This window comes from Psammomys obesus, unplaced genomic scaffold (assembly GCF_907164565.1).
Source record: "Psammomys obesus unplaced genomic scaffold, mPsaObe1.curated_primary_1811, whole genome shotgun sequence".
NCBI lineage: Eukaryota > Metazoa > Chordata > Mammalia > Rodentia > Muridae > Psammomys > Psammomys obesus.
This window is the reverse complement of record NW_026591086.1, coordinates 44,053,826-44,075,184: the sequence shown is the minus strand read 5'-3', so window position 1 is coordinate 44,075,184 and position 21,359 is coordinate 44,053,826. Positions and strand designations below refer to the sequence as shown.

General features: G+C 37.5%; 1 pseudogene; it reads left to right on the top strand.

The window, feature by feature from the left end:
• The first annotated feature begins 1,540 nt into the window (after positions 1 to 1,540).
• LOC129678992 (ran guanine nucleotide release factor-like) lies at positions 1,541 to 2,153 on the top strand (annotated as a pseudogene).
• The last annotated feature ends 19,206 nt before the right edge of the window (positions 2,154 to 21,359 follow it).

The window sequence follows — 21,359 nt, the reverse complement described above, 5'->3', positions numbered from 1 at the left end:
GGGAACAGGACAGAAGCCTACCACAGAGGGCCTCTGAAAAACTCTACCCTGCAGGGTATCGAGGCATATGCTGATACTCATAGCCAAACTTTGGGCAGAATGCAGGGAATCTTATGAAAGAAGTGGGAGATAATAAGACCTGGAAAAGACAGGAGCTCTACAAGGAGAGCAACAGATCCAAAATGTCTGGACACAGGGGTCTTTTCTGAGACTGATACTCCAGCCAAGGACCACTCATAGAGATGGCCTGGAACGCCTACACAGAGGTAGCCTATGGTATTTCAGAATCCAAGTGGGTTCTATAGTTAGGGAACAGGGGCTGTCTTTGACAGGAACTGCTTGGCCTGCTCTTTGACCACCTCCCCCTGATATGGGAGCAGCCTTACCAGGCCACAGAAGAAGACATTGCAATCACTCCTGATGAGACCTGATAGACTAGGATCAGAGGGAATGGGAAGAGGACCTCCCTTTTCAGTGGACTGGGAGAGAAACATGGGTGGTGAAGAGGGAGGGTGTGGTTGGGAGGGGAAGAAGAAGGGAGCTACAGGGGTGATATAAAGTGAATAAACTGTAATTAATAAAAATAAAAAATGAAAAAATAAAAGAAGTATGGTATTTGGTTTTCCCTTGGGTTCCTTGGCTTACCTAATCTCAGGTTCTTGGCTACTTGAGCAGCACGGGATGAGTTTCATCTGTGGAATGAGTCTTAACAGTTTTCAGACACTGGTTGGCTACTCCCACAGTGTTGTGCCGCTATTGTGCTATCACATCTTGTAGACAGGTCACAATGGTGGATTAAAGGGTTTGTTGCTAGGTCGGAACTTATTCTTCTTTAAAAGCATGCAATGTGGCTTACAGTACCATGAACACTAGTCAATGGGAGTAAAAGCTATAGGTGGACACCAGTTCAACTTCTCCATGTTCAATGAGAACATTTATAACATTACTATTGGTTTGGGGAGAGTAAACAATAGCCTTGAAAACAGTCAGTTCTTTAGGGCTTCCCATGAGTTCCTTTTGGCTAAAACCTAGATTAGATATAACCCATTCTTTGTACTGAAAGCTTCATTTGTGAGAGGAAATATCCAGTTCTGGTTGCATTTTTTCGGATTAATTACTAATTTCATTATGATTGCCTTCTTAGATATATATATATTTTCCAAGCTTTCAGAGTGTTAGTTTTCCATATTAGCTCTCCAATGGCTTTTGGTTTTAGCTGTCTCTCCCTGTATTTTCTCTCTCCGGTGTCTCTTCCATCCCCTTCCTCATTTGATTATCCAGTTCAAGTGTCCCTTCCCATGCTCTCATCCATCTATTGCTATCTATTCTATTTCTTGCTCCTAGGGAGAGCCATTCCTCTCCCGCCAATCCCTCATTCTATATCTATGTTATATATGCTTATATGGACTGTAGTTTACTTATCATTGACAATAGCTAGTATCCACAAAAGAACACATATTTTGAGAGCTTAGTGAGTTTACTAGGCCCGGAGGAGGTGGCGGTCGCTCCGGGATCCCCAGGGCAAGTAATGGCTCGAAGACCCATGTAGGTGTCTTGAAAACCTTGCTAATGTCCAGGCTGAAGTCCTAGATCTATGGAGCCCACCAGAAACTGTCCACTGTTCGGAGGCGCCTTCCCCGCCATCCTCCCCTCATGGGGCCATTGATGTGAGCGACCTCCGACCAGTCCCGGATAACCAAGAAGTTTTCTGCCATCCTGTGACTGACCAGAGTGTGATCGTGGAACTTCTGGAGCTGCAGGCCGACGTGCGGGGCGAAGCTGCCGAGCGGTACCATTTGGAGGATGTTGGTGGGGTTCAGGGGGCTAGGGCCTTGTACATGCTATCTGTGGGGCCTCTCTGTTTGGAGAAGTTATCCCTGAGGGGGTGCTGTCAAGATTCCTGGTTCCTTTCTGGCAAGCAGCAAGTAGCTAAAGAAAACCAGCAGGTGGCAAAGGATGTCATGCTGCATCAGGCCTTACTTTGGCTGCCCCAGTACCAGACTGACCTCTTGCTAATCTTCAATCAGCCCCCAACTAACAGCAGGTCTCTTGGCCCCGAAAATCTGTCATGTCCACCTTGGAGCCTGGGTAACTCTGAACAACTGGTGACTAGCTTGACTCTTCATGATCCCAACATCTTTGGCCCCCAGTAAAGATGACTGAAACACAGCATACTGCTGCTGAAGACTCAGGGACCTAGTTCTGAGTGGTGGAGTTTCTTTCTGCCGCTTCTCTGGATGTAAACATAAGACACCTCCTCTGCAGAAATAAACTTGCTTTATAGAGAAAAAAAAAACATATCTCGTTTGTATTTCTGGGTCTGGATTACATCAGGATGATGTACTTTTCAAGCTCCATCCATTTACCCACATATTTCATGATGCCATTTTTAGTATTAAGCAGTGAAAAGTACTGTGGTGTGTATAGACCAAGGTATGCTACATAGATCACCACATGCAACAGATCTAACTCAAGATTTATTGGTGGAGTAGGGGGGAAAATGCTATCTCAGAGTAGAGACATGAGAAAAAGATAGAGACAGACAGACAGACTGGGAGACAGATAGAATGAGTGAGAGCCATGATGTCCACATAGACCTTTTAAAGGATCCCTTGTCACCATAGCAAAATTTGCAATTTGTAGCTACAGTAGAAATACCCCTCACCAGGCAGTTGTGGGTGATGATGAAAGCTGCTGGCATTGAGTCACTGAAAGACAAGCTGAAGGGATGTCTGGTTTACAATAGTCATTTTTGAATAGCCAAGGAACACTCCATTGTGTAAATATATCATATTTTTTTAACCTTTCTTCTCTAGTTGGACATATATGTTGTTTCCTATTTCTGACATTATGAGTAAAATAGCCAAAAACATGTTTGAATAAGTGTCTTTATAGTAGGACGAAGCATACTTTGGGTATATGCCCAAGTGTTATAGCTAGATCTTGAGGTAGATCGATTACCAGCTTCCTGAGGAACTGTAACATTGATATCAAGGTGGCTGTGCAGGTTTGTTTTACTACCAGCAATAGATTAATGTTCTGAGAGGGGTATCACTTTATATAGGCCTTGGAAAAGAATTAGGAAGAAAGAGTTTAAAGAAAAAAGAAGGATGGAGAGAAGAGAGTATTAGGGGATGGAATATAATCAAGATGAATTGTCTCTATGTGTAATACTAGCAGATCATTTCAAAGAAGACAGATAAACAGAACAAGGCCAAAAAAATGAATGAAGTACAAAGGAAGCCAAATAAGATAAATGCCTGACTTTTCTACATAAACAATGGATAGCAGAAGGCAGTGGGTAACTTCTTCAAGATGATGGAACAGAAAAAGCCAGCACCAATTAAGAAACTTAGAAACACTAAAAATATGCAATTCAAATATGAAGGTTAAATAAAGATATTCAGAGATTTGAAGAGAAGAGAGAGAGAAAGCAATAGTACTTGACTGAATACATAATCCTGCACTGAAGTTTGTATATACACAGAAAAGATCAGCTTCATAATATCAAGTGTATTTTCAATTTTAAAAATGCCTAAGTTAAATAATACATCCATCATTTTGTATCAGACATTTTGTATCAGACATACAAAATTTAAATTTATATAAATTTTGTATGTCTGAGATCATGTCATGAATGTTAATTACAAACTTTATTACATAGTACTGAATTATCCTGGTCCACAGTGTTCTTTGTTAATATTTCTGTTGCTACAAATATTTGGTCTCTTATGTTAAAAGTCCAAATGTACTCAGGAGTGACATGCAAATCACTCCATTGTTGAGTATAATTTAAGTTCTATTTACTACTTATTGTAAGTATCTTAAGAAAAAGATATTTACTTTATTTGACTTTTTAAAACTTTTAATTTATTATTGACATACTCTTAATTCATATCTAATTTGAAAATGAAAAAATAGTTTTTCTAGTAAATAATAGAAAAGTAATTTAAAAAAATTACTTCATGCTTTTTAGATTGGTAAATGCCTTAGCTTGCAATTTCATTTGACTTATGTCCCATTAACCATCATTTTTATGGCCATGTTGTAGCTCACCCTCAAGGTTTCTACTTTATGCATGCATTGTAAACATGCCTTCGTGATTAATATTGTTGTATCTTTCAAAATATATTATTTGATGTGCACGGCCCAAATCTTGTCAGTTAAGCTCCTTTAATCCTGATCAGTCTGAGGTTTTTCAATATTTCAAGTAATTCAAAAGTAATAGCATAAAGAACCACCTGACTCTCTTCAAAGGCTTGCAACGAACCATGTAGATCTAGAATATATAGTCTGCTGTAAGCAAGACTGCGTCTAATTTCCCTTACAATTACACATTTTAATGAATTGCGGTAGCATATGCATGAAATAACAGCTGACTTTGGGAAGGGACTTTTAAGGACATTAAAAATCTGGAAATTTATAACAATTATTTATGTATGAATTGCTGACTGTAATCCTTGGTTAACATTCCATTAACTGAATGTATGTGTTGTAGCATTTCAGGGTTTAGTAATACCTCATTGTATGTCTCATTGATCTTCCTTATAAATATTAAAGTAAATGAACTCTTTCCAGTTTGTTAACATAAATAATTTATCTCTGAAGCCTGGAAACTTACTGGAAATTCCCTGCCTCTTAAGTAAGAAAATTCTATACTTTAATACTCACAAAAATGACATGAGAAATGTGCAGAAGAAAAATATTATTTCTACAATTAACCTAAGGTTAATAAATTCAACAACTTAGCACAAACATCGCTCTTTTTATTCATACATTTTCCATTTTGCTAAAAATTAGTCTACATATATGGTTCCCCAATTATTATAGAAAATAGAATGTGCAAGTCATAGAGTCTATATCACTTTCTTGACATGACATGATATATATGATATATTTATACAATTCAACCAATATATGCCACATATTCTAGCACATAAACAATATGTAAGTATAATAGAACTTATGAATTAAATATCATTGAGATTTAGTGTATAGATAGCTATAATCTTCCAAAGAATATGAGATTTTATTTATATAATGTTTGAAGCTTATCTTAAATGTATCCAATTATATGACTATAGAGATTAAATTGGTTTCCTATTCTGTAAAATCTAAACCTGCTATTGTATGTTTGAAACTGGAAGGAGTCAACAAATGACAGATTGTCACAAGTTTTGATCATAATCTTGTTAATTTGTTATAGTTAGAATTAGAAAAAAATTAAGGGAGCTGATGAGATGTTCCGCCAATGAAGTACTTGCTTTTATGTATATGACCTGATTTGAATTCCAGAATCCAGAGAAAATGACTGGGTAACAGAATACCCTTGTTATCACAGTACTTGGGGAGAAAAGAAGGTCAAGTTAGAAACAAGTGGGTCCTTGGAGCTCATAGGGTCTCCCAGCCTTTCTACTTGAACAATTCAAGGCAAGTGATAAACTCTGTTTCAAATGCCAGTGTGGACAGACCGGCACCCAAGGAACAACGTCCAAGATTGTCCTCTCTCCTCCACATGCAGGCCACCACATATTTATATAAAACAACAACAACACACACACACACACACCTGTACACATTCTTAGACACACACCTGTACACATTCTTAGAAAAGCACAAAAAATTTAAATTTATATACTGGGACTTATCAAAAAGCAGTTATCATCTATTCAAAAGGGATAACTATGAGAAACCACTGAAATGTCAAGAGACATCATCATTATCTTCATCATCTTCCTCCTCTTATTCCTCTTCCTCATCCTCTTCATCCTCCTCCTCATCTTCCTCTTCCTTCTTTTTCTTTCTCTTGTTAGCCTTGACCACTCCCATTTTCGATGTGTTGGATTTTCCTTTAGCACTTTGGGCAGCAATTTCTTATTTTTTCTTCTGCTTGTCATCCCAGCAGTGCTGTTCTACAGCTCTCCTATTTTCTTTGCAACATCACCAACGGAGAAGACAGAGTGCTTTCCTCTGATTTTGGGGAGGTACTTAGAACAGAACAAGAAGTACAAAGGAGGTCTCTTGTGTTCCAGAGCATTTTTCTTGTCTCTAAATCGTTTAACACCCCATCCCACCCCTTACACAACTCAGTCCTTGTGAGAAAAAACTGAAATGTAAGAGCATGTAAGATTTGTCTTTAAACTGCACAGTGTCTTTTTTGTACACTTAGCACACTACCCAATGTGTCTGTGGATAGCCCTGTCCTGGCGGTGTTTTCAGTGGCCACTAACCTTGCCTGGTGCAGGCTGAGGACTGTAAATTGGCATGGACATTTAAAGCAGGCTGTTGGTACACAGCACATATTAGTTATGGAGATTGTAGGGGTTTGGCTTCATTGTGTTTTGTTTTTCTTTTCTTTCTTTTGTTTTTCTTTTTTCGTCTTTATTTGTCTATGATGCAACTTATACCAAGATAGTTGTTGTTCTGTTAACTGAATATCTCTCTGTAATTGCAAAAGTGTAATTGTGGATGTCTTCTTGACATTCCAAATTCTTCTAAGTAAATACAATTTGTTTTATTAAAAAAAGAGAGAAATTTCAGGAGACAGAAGGAGGAAGAATGAAAGGGGGAAGGGGAGAGCATTGAAAAGAGTGAGTCAGAGAGAAAAGAACTGAAAAAAAAAAAAAAACAGAATGAAAGGGAATCTACTTTTCACGTCCAAGCTAGCAACAACAGCCGACGTTAGGAACCAGGGCTAAAGACAAAGTGTAAGATTCAGAATACACAGTAATTTTCAGTAGCAGTAGATTTGAAAAGTAGAAGAAGGTGAGGGAAGGGGAAGAAGAGACAGACAGAAAAAGACAGAGACATAAAAAGACACAGAGGCACAACCAAACACATATGCACAGAGAGAGACAGACAGACAGACAGAGAGCACCCAGAAGCACACAGTGAACATGGCAGAGACAGTGAGTGGGTAGTAACAGAGACAGAGTTATAGCATTAGACTCATCAGTGAATACATCTGTAGTACGATGAGAGACATCTTGGAGTCCATATAATGTATATTGTGGGGAAAAAAATAAACCCCAGCTTTTCACCATTCAGCTATTTTAATTGCAGAGATTTTGAATAAAAGCTAGGCTAAGTCCTGAGCACAGGGCAGTAGCCTGGGCACAGTATTTGAATTCATAGCTATCTGGCAAATTTCTCTTCTAAGGGGGGAATATAAAATTAGGTAAGAGTGAGAACTCACCACGTGGGAAGCTCTTCCTGAGGGATGAGCAGTGACAGGAGAATACACAAGCAAGCACCACTGCAGAGCCCTGATCCTGCCCTGACATGGACAGGCCCTGAAGATTCAATGGATTACAGCTTCCCTGTGGAAGCATGACATCAGCCACCTCCCATTTCTAGACTGAGGAAAAGCACCAGGAGTCATAATCCCTGCTCTGCCTGTTGTGAGAAAATATCATAGCTATCAATGGAGGAAACCAAATAACAAGCAGTATCTCCCCACCTGGGGCTAGAACCAAATCAACTGAGAAGGCCTGGGCCAGACTGCACTCCTACTTATTTGAGCAGCTTCCTCGGGAGACAGGAAATATGACTTATGGGTTTAATTGGTTTTATCACTTTTAATTTAATTTTAATTTTTCCCATTATTATTTTATACTCATCCCACTTTTCTCTTTTTAATATAATTATGATATTTATATACAGATGGCTAAAATCACACTGTTTGATATAAGCGTGTCAACTTTTTCCTTAAATTTCTTGTTATCTATTTTCTTTAAATATTCAATTTTAAAGACAAGGTTGGTCCCGTCTTCTCTCCCCCATCTCTTGCTATTTCTCACTGGTTTGATGTGATAACTCATCTGCCTTGACCCACTGATGCCCGACTGAATCTGTAGTACGAGATTTCATACCCACATTTCTCACTTATATTTTATCTTCCCTTTTCTCATATCCACAGCACTTATTTTTCTCTTTAGCATTTTTTCCTCCACTCTCCTCCATTTTCTTTATCATATTTCCTTTACCTAAAATCTTTATCTTTGTTTTTAGTGATCTTTGGATATTTATTTTTCCTCTAAATTTGCCTTATTCCTCTCTTCACTTTCAAGCTTGTACTATCTTTTATTTGCTGTTTATCTTGCTATAGTCCCATGAATACTGAGAAGCTCACTCCGTCTCTTTCTTTCTGTTCTTACTCTTAGGAAATAACACCTTAGAAATCAGGGTATTTACATTTGTCCCTTCTGAGGTTATTGTAGGTATGGGTGTGAACGTTTTAAAATGACAGCTTGCTATTTCTTCTGATGTTGTCAGAATGACACTAAGAATCCCAATGTTTTAGGGTTGAGGTACTGAACCACAATCCTGGTACCATGGAGATAACTACAACGCAAAACTGCCCTAACCATTTGCACCAGAACATTTCAAATCCTGAAACTGGAAAGACATGAGAGATGTAAAGTTCCAAGCAGTGACGTAAGTCCCGATGGACATACCCCAGAGTGGAAAACACAAAATGCAAAACAAGGATATTAGATGACTCTTCTAAATGTTAAAACTTTAACAATAACATTCTCATAACAATAGAGTCAATGAAATCTAAGTCGAAGATTATAAAAAAACAAGTCAAAATGGACTACAATAAAATGTTGGCAAACAAATGCATTTAATAAGAAGAAACCTGGGGCTTGAGAGATGGCTCAGTGGTTAAAAGCACTGTCTGCACTTCCAAAGGACCCGGGTTCAATTCCCAGCACCCACATGACAGCTCACAACTGTTTGTAACTCCAATTCTAAAATATTTGAAACCTTCACACCAATGCACATAGAATAAAATAAATTATGTAAAAAAATAAGAAACTACAGGCGATGAAAGGGGAGTTTAATAAAGATTAAAATAATTTGAATACAATGTGTATTTGAATATAAATTACATTAGGAAAAGGAAGTGGACCAGCAGAAATTGTGTAACGAAGAGTACGAATGACCAAAATGCATAATATACTTCTATAAATATAGTTCTTTCTATATAATAAATATAAACTAATAATTTTAAATTATTACTAACAAAAGTATAACATATGCGTGCAATAAGTATAAAGTAAGAATAATTTCCAACCTTGGCATTCAAAAGCTGAGTTTCAATCTGATTCAGGGTGCAAAAAAAAATACTCTTAAATATTTGATATTTTAAGTCATCCTCTATAAATTCTCAATTGTAAGCAACAACCTTTCTAATTTTCTAAGCCAGAAACCCATTACAACTTCCCTTTAGAGTAATTCTTTGTCCATATTTATCTAATTAGCATTTAGAAAATTCATAACACCCCTTATTGGTCTGATTCACATTAGGGAGAGATGAAGTGGTTATAACCACACAATAAAAATCATTCTTGATAATTACAGTATTCAGCCTAGAACCATGATCATTCATGCATAGGTGATGAATAACTGTGGACAATTAAACAGTTTACAAATTTTACAGTCTTTCAAATGAAAAAAAATATCTTCAGGAAATAAAAAGAGCCTGGGTTCTTTGAATGAGTCTATCTCTGTAATCTTTCAGTTTCAGATCATAACCTTGAGGACATATGCATGCTTTGCTTTATCTTCCTTTAGGCGTAGACTGTACATCAAAGCATGAAAAGAATTAATAATCATTCGTATTCTACTCAACAAAGAGCTTTACCAAATGACAGGCAGGAAAAAAAAGATTGATTTTTTTTATGTATAATAAGCACTGTAATTATTTACAATATTAAGCTATTTATGAATATGTATGGTGATATTGCATGGAGTTTTATTAGTCACCTTGAAAAGGCATCATTATATTTAAATGATTTGTGGAGGGTGATACTATCTTTTCTCTTTTTCTTTTATGGTAGTAATTTTTAATTGTAATTAATTTTTTTATTTATTATTCACTAAAACATATTCACTTTGTATGCCAGAGGGAGGCTCTGACTCCCTCCTTCATCTCCTCCCAATCCCACCCTCTCTTCCTCATCTCCTCCCATGCCACTCCACTAGTGCACTGATAGGGGAGGTCCTCCTCCTCTTCTAGGGCGATACCATCTTGAAGTCAGTCATTTTTTTCCTTGTGTGTATATAATCTCTAAGGCTAGATATTACATAACTTGTCACAAATAAAAAAAAACATTGCTGATAATGTTCAACAATAACTTGTTTTTTTTAGGCTATTAGCACATTCCAATCACTGCATTCAGACAGAATGGAAAGGCAAAAACAGAGCATAGGGAGTACAAGGAGCAAAGCTGAATGTTTAGCACAGAATAGAAATATAAAACATGTTGTAAATAGCAAGTAATATACAAAAGGTTAAACTTACATGGAAAATATCTAAAGAAAAAAAATCCATCGCATAGCTTTGGAAAGTTCAGCTTGTTCCTGTTCCCTCTCCTTTATGCACAGGGAACCCTGTACAAAAGGATTCTAATTGCAGCCATTTGTCAGGTATAAGGTGGAACCTCAAAGTAGTTTGGATTTGCATTTCCCTGATGACTAATGATATTAGACATTACTTTAAGTGTTTCTCAGACATTTAAGATTTCTCTATTTAGACTTCTATTTTTAGATTCATACCCCATTTTAGTAGGATTATTTGGTTTGTTGATGTCTAGTTTCTTGAATTTTTTAATATATTTTGTATATGAGCAGGTAAAGTTGGTGAAATCTTTTCCCATTCTGTAGGCTGCCATTTTGTTCTATTGATGATAACCTTTGCTTTACAAAAACTTTTCAATTTCATGAAGTCCTATTTATTAACTGTTCATCGTAGTGCCTGTGCTATTAGTATTCTGTTTAAGAAATTGTCTCCTAAGCCAATGCCTTCAAGACTATTCCTCACTTTGAGTCTTATCAGATTCAGTGTTTCCGGCTTTATGTTGAGGTGGGTTTTTTTGTTTGTTTGTTTGTTTTGTTTTGTTTTGTTTTTGTTTTTTTTTTCAACTTGAACGAGATAGATATGGTTAGATTTGCATTTTACATGTAGACATTCAGTTAAACCAGCACTATTTGTTGACAATGTTGTCTTTTTCCCATTGTGTTTTTCTGTTTTTTTTTTAATAAAAAATTAAGTGTCCCTACATATATGGATTTATGTCTGAGTCTTCAATTTGATTCTATTGATCACTGCATCTATGTTTTTGTCAGCGCCATGCTGTTTTTATTACTCAGTAACACAAGTGACAGCTCATGCTAGCCAGAATATAGAGCAAGAAGAACACTGCTCCATTGTTGGTAGGAGTATATATTTTTACAGCCACAATTAAATCAATATAGCAGTTCCTGAGAAAACTGAGAATCAATCTACTTTAAGACATAGCTATACTACTCTTGGGCATATACCTAAAAGATGCTCCATCCTACCATAAGGACCCTTGTTTAACTATGTTCATAGAAGCTTTATTCATAGTAGCCAGAAACTGGAAACAATTAGGTCCTACAAACAATGTCTGTCAAACAAAGAACTGATAAAAAATAAATGTGTTATATTCACACATGGAGGATTGGTCAGATGGTTAAAAAATGACATCATGTAATATAGAGGCAAATGGCTCAACTAGAAAAAAAATCATCCTGAGTGAGGTCATCCTGACCTAGGAAGATAAACATGATATGTACTCATTTCTAAGTTGACATTAGTTGTTAAGTAAAGAGTAATCAAACAATTCACAGAGTCAGAGAAGCTAAGTAAGAAGAGGGCTCTATGGAAGAATCCTTTTGTCCCCTTAATAAATTTTGAGGGTGGACTAGACTCGAGTGGGGATAGAAACAGGGCAATCAGGTGGGAGAGGGAAGGATCTGGGAGGGCCATCTAAAAACCTAGCAAAATGTAAACTTTCTAGAACTTATCAAGGTGACCAAAGTGAGGACTATTAGATCAAGAATATGGAGCTTAGACCAGTCATTTCTTGCAACTAGGCAAGGTGTCCAGTGGTGGAACTGTGTCAACAACACAGCCACAAAACTTTTGACAGGTAACCTCTCCTGGGGCAGTGGTGGCTCAGAATTTATGGAAATGACCAACCAATGAATGGTCTAATTTGAGGCTCAAGGCCTGAAAGTCCAACCTGACACTGCTTGGATGGTCAAGAATGATAGATGAATAGCCTAGAGACCTAGGGTAGAACCAAACAGGATTGGTAAAAAAAAAATAAAATAAAATAAAAAAAAGTCAATGAAATGATTTCTCATGATAGTCTCCATTCTCATAGAACAATGCCTAGCCCCATCATCATTAGAGGGACTTCATTTGGCAGCTGATGGGAGAAGATAGAGAAGCACAGAGCCAAACATCAGGTGGAGCTTGGGGAAGCCTGTGGAAGAAGAGGAGGAAGGATTGCAGGAGACAGTAGTGTCACAGTAACCAGAAGAACACAGGAGAATATAGCAGACTGAATGAACTAAGCAGGGATCATAGGAGTCACAGAGACTGAACTAGCAAACGTGAGGCCTACATGGGTCTTCACAAGGTCCTCTGAATACATGCTATGATGGTTAAACTTGGAGATTTCTGTGAGACTCCGAACAGTGGGAGTAGGGGTGTCTCTTACTCATCTCTCTGCTCTTGTGACTCGTTTTTTTTTTTTTTTTTTTTTACCTCCTGCTTCCCCCTCAGGGGGAAGTAATTAAAGAGCAGGCCAATCAGTTCATGTCAGAGACAGTCCTTGTTTCTATTACAATGGAACCCACTTGGATACTGAACTGCCATGGGCTACATCTGTGCAGGGGTCTTAGGACATCAGAAGAAGGAGAAAAGAGGGAACAAGTCAGGAGCCTGACACAGAGAACAAGAAGACAACGCAGCCACTCCTGATGAGATCTGATAGACTAGGATCAGAGGAAAAAAAAGAAGTCCCCTATCAGTGGACTTGGGGAGGGGAATGCATGCAGAGGGTAGAGGAAGGGAGAGATTGGGACGGGAGGAGGGAGGGAACCACGGGGGGGATACAAAGTGAATTAAGTGTAATTAATAAAAAAAGAGTTCAAAAAAAAAAAAAGAAAGAAAGCAGTGTCTTCCAGATAGAAAATGGTAGATGTGCATATTAATTTACAGAGACTGTGGCAGCATGCACAGGGTAGACTCAGGTTCAAGACTGCGTTCCAGTATTAAGAGCACCTTGCTTTAAACCAAAATGTTATCTCCATTTGAAACTATTCACAAAGGAGGATTTATTTTTCTCCTATTTAGTCTCATAGGATACATTAACCACAGCTGAGGGCAGACATCGTGCCCTTTAGTAGTTAACCAACACAAAATGAACTCAATGGTATTTTTGTAAGCTTATACTCATAATGCTCAGAATATGTAGTATGTCAAACAAAATTAACTTTTTTTGTTTTTCCAAAACAGCCCTACCTGTCCTTAAACCTGATATTTACACCAGCTGGTCTCTAACTCAAAGAGATCCACCTGCCTTCGCCTGAAAGGGGATGGGATTAAAGGCATGAGCCACCATGCCTGTCTAATTAATTTTAATTAAATTTTAAAAAACTGCTCAATAATTGTACAGCATACACTCTTTCAAAATCAAGAAGTAAAGTTTCATATTTAAAAGGCCCATAGTATAAGTTACAATGTGTGACACAGAAAAAAAAATATGATGTACTTAAAATACAAAGATTTTACTTATTAACACAGACAGAAGCATGGCAAAATGTATAGAGATCCAGTTTAAAATTAAGGTAGATCAGAGTGGCTCATTTAGTCGGCAAAGAATACCTATCAATATAATTTACACACTACCTTGTATTATAAGTACAAAACAGATAACATTCAGATCATCTTATAAAGAGTAAACTCAATTGCCTTCCCATCCCACCAGGATGATATATTTTCATGCTCTATTACGTATAAAATAATCATCATTACAAGTCCTATTAGAGTATTATGCAGATATAACAATCTAATAGATGTCAAAACACTGGAGGGCAGTCAATTTAAAATGTATAGGTCTGCAAAATAGTAAAAAATCACTTTCAAATCCTCTAATAGTTTATTATACCAAGACTCCTCAAACTCTGAGAAAGGAATGGTGTCAGTGACCACTTTAGAATTTGTAATTTATATTATCATTTGGTTTTAATGAGTGACCTAAAAGTCAGTTATTTTTTAATGTAACCCAGAATAAAGACAAGCTTATTCTTTTTCTTTTTTTTTTATTTTTCTTTTTAGTTACATTTTGTTAACTCTGTGTCCCAGCTGTATTCCGCTCCCTCATTCCCTCCCCAACCCCACACTCCCTCCCTGGTCTCCTCCCTGCCCCTTTCCAAGTCCACTGATAGGGGAGGACCTCCTTCCCTTTCATCTGACCCTGTTTTATCAGGTATCCTCAGGACTGGCTGCAAAGTCCTCCTCTGTGGCCTAACAGACTGCTCCTCCCCTGGGGGGGGGGGGTGTAAAACAGCCTGCCCTTGAGATCCTGTTAGAAATAGTCCGTGTTCCCCTTACTTTGGAAAACTACTTGGTTACTGAGCTACCACGGGCCACATCCGAGCAGAAGTTCTAGGTTATATCCATAGATGGTCCTTGGTTGAGTGTCAGTCTCAGAAAAGACCCTGTGCCCAGATATATTTGGTCCTTGTAGAGCTCCTATAAAAAAAAAAAGAAAAAGAAAAAGCACAAGTAACAGATTATCTATCTGATATATTTTATATTTTTAAAATTACATAATTTTTGTTATAAATTGTTACACAATAAAAAAAAAAGAGTTCAGTTCCCAGCACCCACAGCTGTCTCTGCAGCCACAAAATAAATAATAAAAACAATATAGAAAAAAGAAAATCCAAAAAAAAAAAAAAAAAAAAAGACAAGCTTAGTCAGGTTTTCAATCTCTGATACTTGTGATATATTGTTAGTTAGATTAAGTGTCAGTCATTATTTCTCTAGCAGGATAGTATTGCCTTGCTTCATCTCATTCTATTCCTGCATCTGTTCCTTAGGGGGAATTCTTTATGAGGAATGGGAAAAGAGAAAGAAATACGAGTTTGCAGAGTTTTGGCACAATAAACTAACATCAACTGAAAATGCACAGGTATGCTTTCTACTGGCATTAGTCCAGAACAACTGTGAAAGAAGAAAACACAAAACTGTTGTTCTTTTAACCCTGGAAAATCAAGAAGTTCAAATCTTATACCTGGCTGCAAATTTTGTGTGAAAGGATTCATAGGTGGATGGTTTGCTCTTCCCACTCATTCATGGACAGAATTCAAGGATTTGAATGAGCGATCCTGAATCTGGAGGGAATAAATGTGGAGAATTGTTGCAAGGTGCTTTAGGTATGCATGTACTACTTATGAAAATTCCCCTGAATCACATGAAATATGAAGACAGGCATTGAGACATTTTATTATCTGCATGAAAGCATATCAATGTGCAAGCTAGTAAAATAAACCTGAAGCAGTTAGACAGAGAAACATGCTCTGTAGACAGCAGAAAACTCCCCATCTTATCTGTAGTATCTGCCTTTGTCCATGGGCTCATGCACTCATTTTGCAAACAGCATGTACAATACTGCATGCAGCGAGTAATCTGGAATTTGACTCAAAAAATTGATTCTGATACAACTACAGTTATTGTCTACTACCCAAAGCAGAAAACAACAGTAGGCCCTCAAAATAGTATTATATACTGATTTCACTAGTCAGCTACCTACCAATAAAAGTTAAATTTCAGTGTTTGTAGAATATTGTTGCTCATATGACACAAAAATTACATTCATGAAAACTTCAAAAACATGTACATACCCAAATATATATTTTACAATGAAATCATTTGAATCTTACCAGTGTAGAATATGCTTAAAGAGGAGAATTGCTGAAAGGAGGTAGACAATCTAGCCAAAAGAAAAGAAATACTTAATTTAGTTATTATAAAAAACATTCATCACATATAATTTAACTTTGCATTAAAATTATAGAATTAGAAAAACACATGTATACTTAATATATTCTCAAAAGTAATTTATATTAAATATATTTGAGAATTCTCAGATTTGCCCCAAAACAAAAAAAATAAAAACATATGTAATCTGGGAGAAGGAAGCATGTTGTTTCAACTCTACCAAAAATAACTTTGGAAATTAAAGATAATAAAATACTACCTTTGTGTTTGTTGTTTTTCTGTTGCTCTTATAACCCTCATGACCAAAGGCAACTTGGAGTAGAGACTGTTTATTGTGGGCTATGTTTCCAGAGGGACAGATGTCCTTAATGGTAGGGAGGAAATGGCAGCATGAGCAGGAAGTTGAGAGGCCACCTCTAAGTCTTGAATAGGACAGTAAACAACACAGAGCAAGAACCAAGGCCAAGCTGTAAACCTTCAAAGCCTGCCACCAGTGTGGGACTGCCCCCAGCAGGCTTCATCCAGAGGTTCCATAATCGTCCTAAATGATTCAACAATATCCAAAAACGGTAATTTTTTTTAATTTTATTTTTTTCTTATCAGTTACATTTTATTAACTCTGTATCCCAGCCGTGTCCCGATCCCTCATTCCCTCCCAGTCCCTCCCTCCCTCATCTCCACCGTGCCCCTTGCCAAGTCCACTGATAGGGGGGACCTCCTCCCCATTCATCTGATCCTGTTTTATCAAGTATCTTCAGGACTGGCTGCAAAGCTCTCCTCTGTGGCCTAACAGGACTGCTCCTCCCTTGGGGGGTGGGGAGGCCAAAGAGCCAGTCATTGAGTTCCTGTTAGAAATAGTCCTTGTTCCCCTCACTATGAGAAGCCAATTGGTTACTGAGCTACCACAGCCTACATCTGAGCAGAGGTTCTAGGTTACATTCATACATGGTCCTTGGTTGCATGTCAGTCTCAGAAAAGACCCTGTGCCCAGATATATTTGGTCCTTGTGGAGCTCCTATCCTTTCCTCATCAGAATAACTCCCCTTCTTTCTTATGATTCCCTGTACTCTGCCAAAGGTTTGGTCATGAGTCTTTGCTTTGAAAACACTGCTAGTTAGAGTCTTTCAAATGCGCTCAGTAGACTCCTGTCATACGTTCAATGCACATCCCATCTGTCTTTCTAAACGAAGATTGATAATCTTACCCCATGTCTGCTCTCTTGATTATCTTTTTTAGGTGTGTAGCTTTCATTATGTTTATCATATCTTATAGGTCTATATAAGTGAGTATATACCTTGTTTGTCTTTCTCCTTCTGGGATATTTCACTCAGGATGATCTTTTCTAGATCCCACCATTTGCCTGCAAATTTCATCCTCATTAGCCATCAGGGAAATGCAAATCAAAACAACCCTAAGATATCACCTTACACCCATCAGAATGGCCAAGATGAAAAACTCAAGTGACAACACATGCTGGAGAGGTTGTGGAGAAAGTGGAACCCTCCTCCACTGCTGGTGGGAATGTAAACTGATACAACCACTCTGGAAATCTATCTGGCGCTTTCTAAGACAATTAGGAATAGTGCTTCCTCAAGACCCAGCTATACCACTGCTAGGTATATACCCAAAGTTTGCTCAAGTACACAAAAGGGATATTTGCTCAACCATGTTTATAGCAGCATTATTTGTAATAGCCAGAACCTGGAAACAACCCAGATGTCCATCAATGGAGGAATGGGTACAGAAATTGTGGTATTTTTACACAATGGAATACTACTCAGCAACCAAAAACGGTTCTTTCAGTTGAGGGCTAAGTTTCAAATACACAGGTCTGAGTATACATGAGAAATTCCAACCATACACTCTGCTGCCATGGACACTACTGTGTCTTCAACACCATGATTTGATATATCCTCAAACCATGATCCAAAATAATCTCTTCTTAAGGAAATTCTTGTCAGATGGTGACAAAAACAAATATTAATCAGATTCTTGAAGATAAGTTAGTTCTTCCAGTGGTCTAAGAGTGCTTCAACATAGAGATTTAGTAGTGTAAAATAGCTATTAACGAATACAGTCTTATATTTTGAGATTGTCTTTATTCAAAACAATATAAAATGCAGGCACAACTACATATTATCAACTATATAATAGTAACAATTACGTGGAACACATGATTAGCAACTGCGTTATCTGTAGCTACTAGTCTTTAAAGTTGAAAGATAATTAGAATTTTAATTTATTTTTAAATTTAAAATTTATTTCATCTGGAAAACTAAGAAATTTGTAGATATCATCCTCTTTTCCCACTTTCTTTTTAAGGTGGTGGCTGAATAGGTGGTGAAATTTAGGTATTTAGAAGAACTGGGGTGCAAACTATTACCCTTACCATGAACCTGATGACAAATGGAAAATGTCAAGACCCAGTCTCGGACAAGAAAGACATGGTGACCAGCAGGGTCTGATATTCATGGCGTGGTATGCATAGGGGAAGAGCAGGACACCTGGATTATCTTGAATTACACTCTCAGTAAAGTGCTTTCCGTGCATCTGATAATGTGCTTGCCCAGAATTGTATTCCAGTCTGCCTTGAGTTAGCTTCTCCCATGCAGCTGTAACATGATGCTTTCTCCAAAGATCCAGTCCCACCTAAAATGCCGTGCTGTCACTACTGCAAAAAGTACAAATACAGCATAGTTTCCATGAAAATAGTCTACCAAAGCTCTGTACCAGTCCTACCCACCACTACCTTATGGGGGCCAATGGGCCAGCTTACAGTGGTTAGAGAAGCTAAAATTAATTTTACTTAAGACATTTTATAAAGAACTTAACAAACAAAAACATTCAAAATTTAATTAATATATTAAAATAATAATTTTATTTCCGACCCAACCATGGTAAATTATGATCAAATGATTATATTTAATAAAGCATTAAATAAAAAATAGTTAATATAGATATTAAACTCACAGGACTTACTTATTGTTTTCTTTTAATTATCAATGTATTATTTATACAGTCTTCTGCCTGCATGCACCTACACGCCAGAAGAGGGCACCAGATCTCATTATAGATGGTTGTGAGCCACCACACAGTTGCTGGGAATTGAACTCAGGACCTTTAGAAAGAACAACCAATGCTCTTAACCTCTGAGCCTTCTCTCCAGCCCAGGACTTACTTTTATTGAAACTTATTTATTAGAAAACATTCAATGAGAAAAATGGAAATTTTAAAATAAAAATCAGACCATTTATAAGTCTTTGTCCAAGAGATTTGTATAAAACAAGAAACAAAAGCTGTTGCAAATAATTTTCATTTTTTGCATGAAAGTTAGGGTTTATTTATAAGACTTTAGTAGGTAAACCACTGAGGAGATGCCTTTTACTTTAAAAAAACATCTCACTGTGAATTAATTTACACTAAATAACTATTTGTGCTTGCCAAATTTCATCCTACCAAAAACATGTTCTTGTTAAATATTGACAGAGTTTCTAGCAAGCTGCACTGCGTGTAAGTTCTTCAGCACCATTTGAGTATTATTTTTAAGTTTCAGTTCAGTTGAATTTTTAAATTTAATTTGCATTTTTAAAATCTGAGCCTTTAATTTAACAAATTACCTGAAAATTCCTGAGAGTTAAATAATTTATATGTACATTGTATGTTTATTTTGTGTTTGTGTGTATCTCTGTGTGTGTGTTCATCTTTTGCAACATACATAAAATTCAGATATAAGAGAATCAATGCCATTTCTGAGGAGGACTGAAATAGTATGAAATTCATCATTTATAAAAATAAATGGCTTCTGGGATAGCTCACTCAGGATGACCTTTTCCAGATCCCACCATTTACCTGCAAATTTCATGATTTCCTGGTTTTTTATTGCTGAATAATATTCCATTTGTGTAGATGTACCACCATTTTTGTATCCATTCCTCCACTGAGGGGCATCTGGGCTATTTCCAGCTTCTGGCTAATACAAATAAAGCTGTTACAAACATGGATGAGCAAATGTCCTTATTGTGTACTTGATCCGCTTTTGGGTATATGCTTAGGAGTGGTAAAGCTGGATCTTGAGGAAGGGCTATTCCTAGTTGTCTGAGGAAGCGCTAGATTGCTTTCAGAGTGGTTGTACAAGATTACATTCCTACCAGCAGTGGAGGAGGGTTCCCTTTTCTCCACAACCTCTCCAGCATGTGTTGTCACTTGAGGTTTTTATCTTAGCCATTCTGATGTGTGTAAGGTGAAATTTTAGGGTTGTTTTGATTTGCATTTCCCTTATGACTAAGGATGTTAGGATTTCTGTAAGCATTTCTCTGCCATTCGATATTCCTCTATTGAGAATTCTCTGTTTAGCTCTGTTCTCCATTTTTTAAATGGATTATTTGATTTGTTGCTGTTTAACTTCTTGAGTTCTTTATATATACTGGATATTAGTCCTCTGTTAGATATAGGGTTGGTGAAGATCCTTTCCCAATCTGTAGGCAGTTGTTTTGTTGATGACAGTGTCCTTTGCTTTATAGAAGCTTTTCAGTTTCATGGGGTCCCATTTATTGATTGTTGCTCTTAGAGCCTGTGCTGTTGGTGTTCTGGTCAGGAAGTTGTCTCCTGTGCCAATGAGTTCAAGGCTCTTCCCCACTTTTTCTTCTAAGCGGTTTAGTGTGTCTGGTTTTTTATTGAGGTCTTTGATCCACTTGGACTTCACTCATATAAACATATAATATAGGATAAACCTACTAAAATCTTTACACCTAAAGAAACTTATCAAGAGGGAGCACTCTTGCTAAAGTGCTCAATTCCTATCCAGAAAGGCAAAGAGGATGGACATCAGAAGAAGGAGAAAAGAGGGAACAAGTCAGGAGCCTGACACAGAGGACCTCTGAAAGGCTCTGCCCTGCAGACTATCAATGCAGATGCTGAGACTTATGGGCAAACTTTGGGCAGTGTGCAGGGAATCTTAGGAAAGAAGTGGGAAACAGTAAGATCTGGAGAGGACAGGAACTCCATAAGGAGAGTAACAGAACCAAAAATCAGAGGACAGGGTTCTTTCCTGAGACTGATACTCCAACCAAGGACTATGCATGGAGATAATCTAAGACCCCTGCACAGATGTAGCCCATGGCAGTTCAGTATCCAAGTGGGTTCCATTGTAATAGGAACAGGGACTGTCTCTGACATGAACTGATTGGCCTGCTCTTTAATTACCTCCCCCTGAGGGGGGAGCAGCATTATCAGGCCACAGAAGAAGACAATGCAGCCACTCCTGATGAAACCTAATTGACTAGGACCAGAAGGAAAGAAAAGAAGACCTCCCCTATCAGTGGATTTGGGGAGGGGCATGCATGCAGAGAGTGGAGGAAGGGAGATATTGGGATGGGCGTAGGGAGGGAACCACAGGGGGGATACAAAGTAAATAAATTGTAATTAGTAAAGAATTAAAAAAATAAATGGCATTCACCTTTTAAGCACACGTAAACAAAAACACGTCAGATATACATTTCCAAACCTTATAATCTCCAAAGATTAGAGTAGCCAG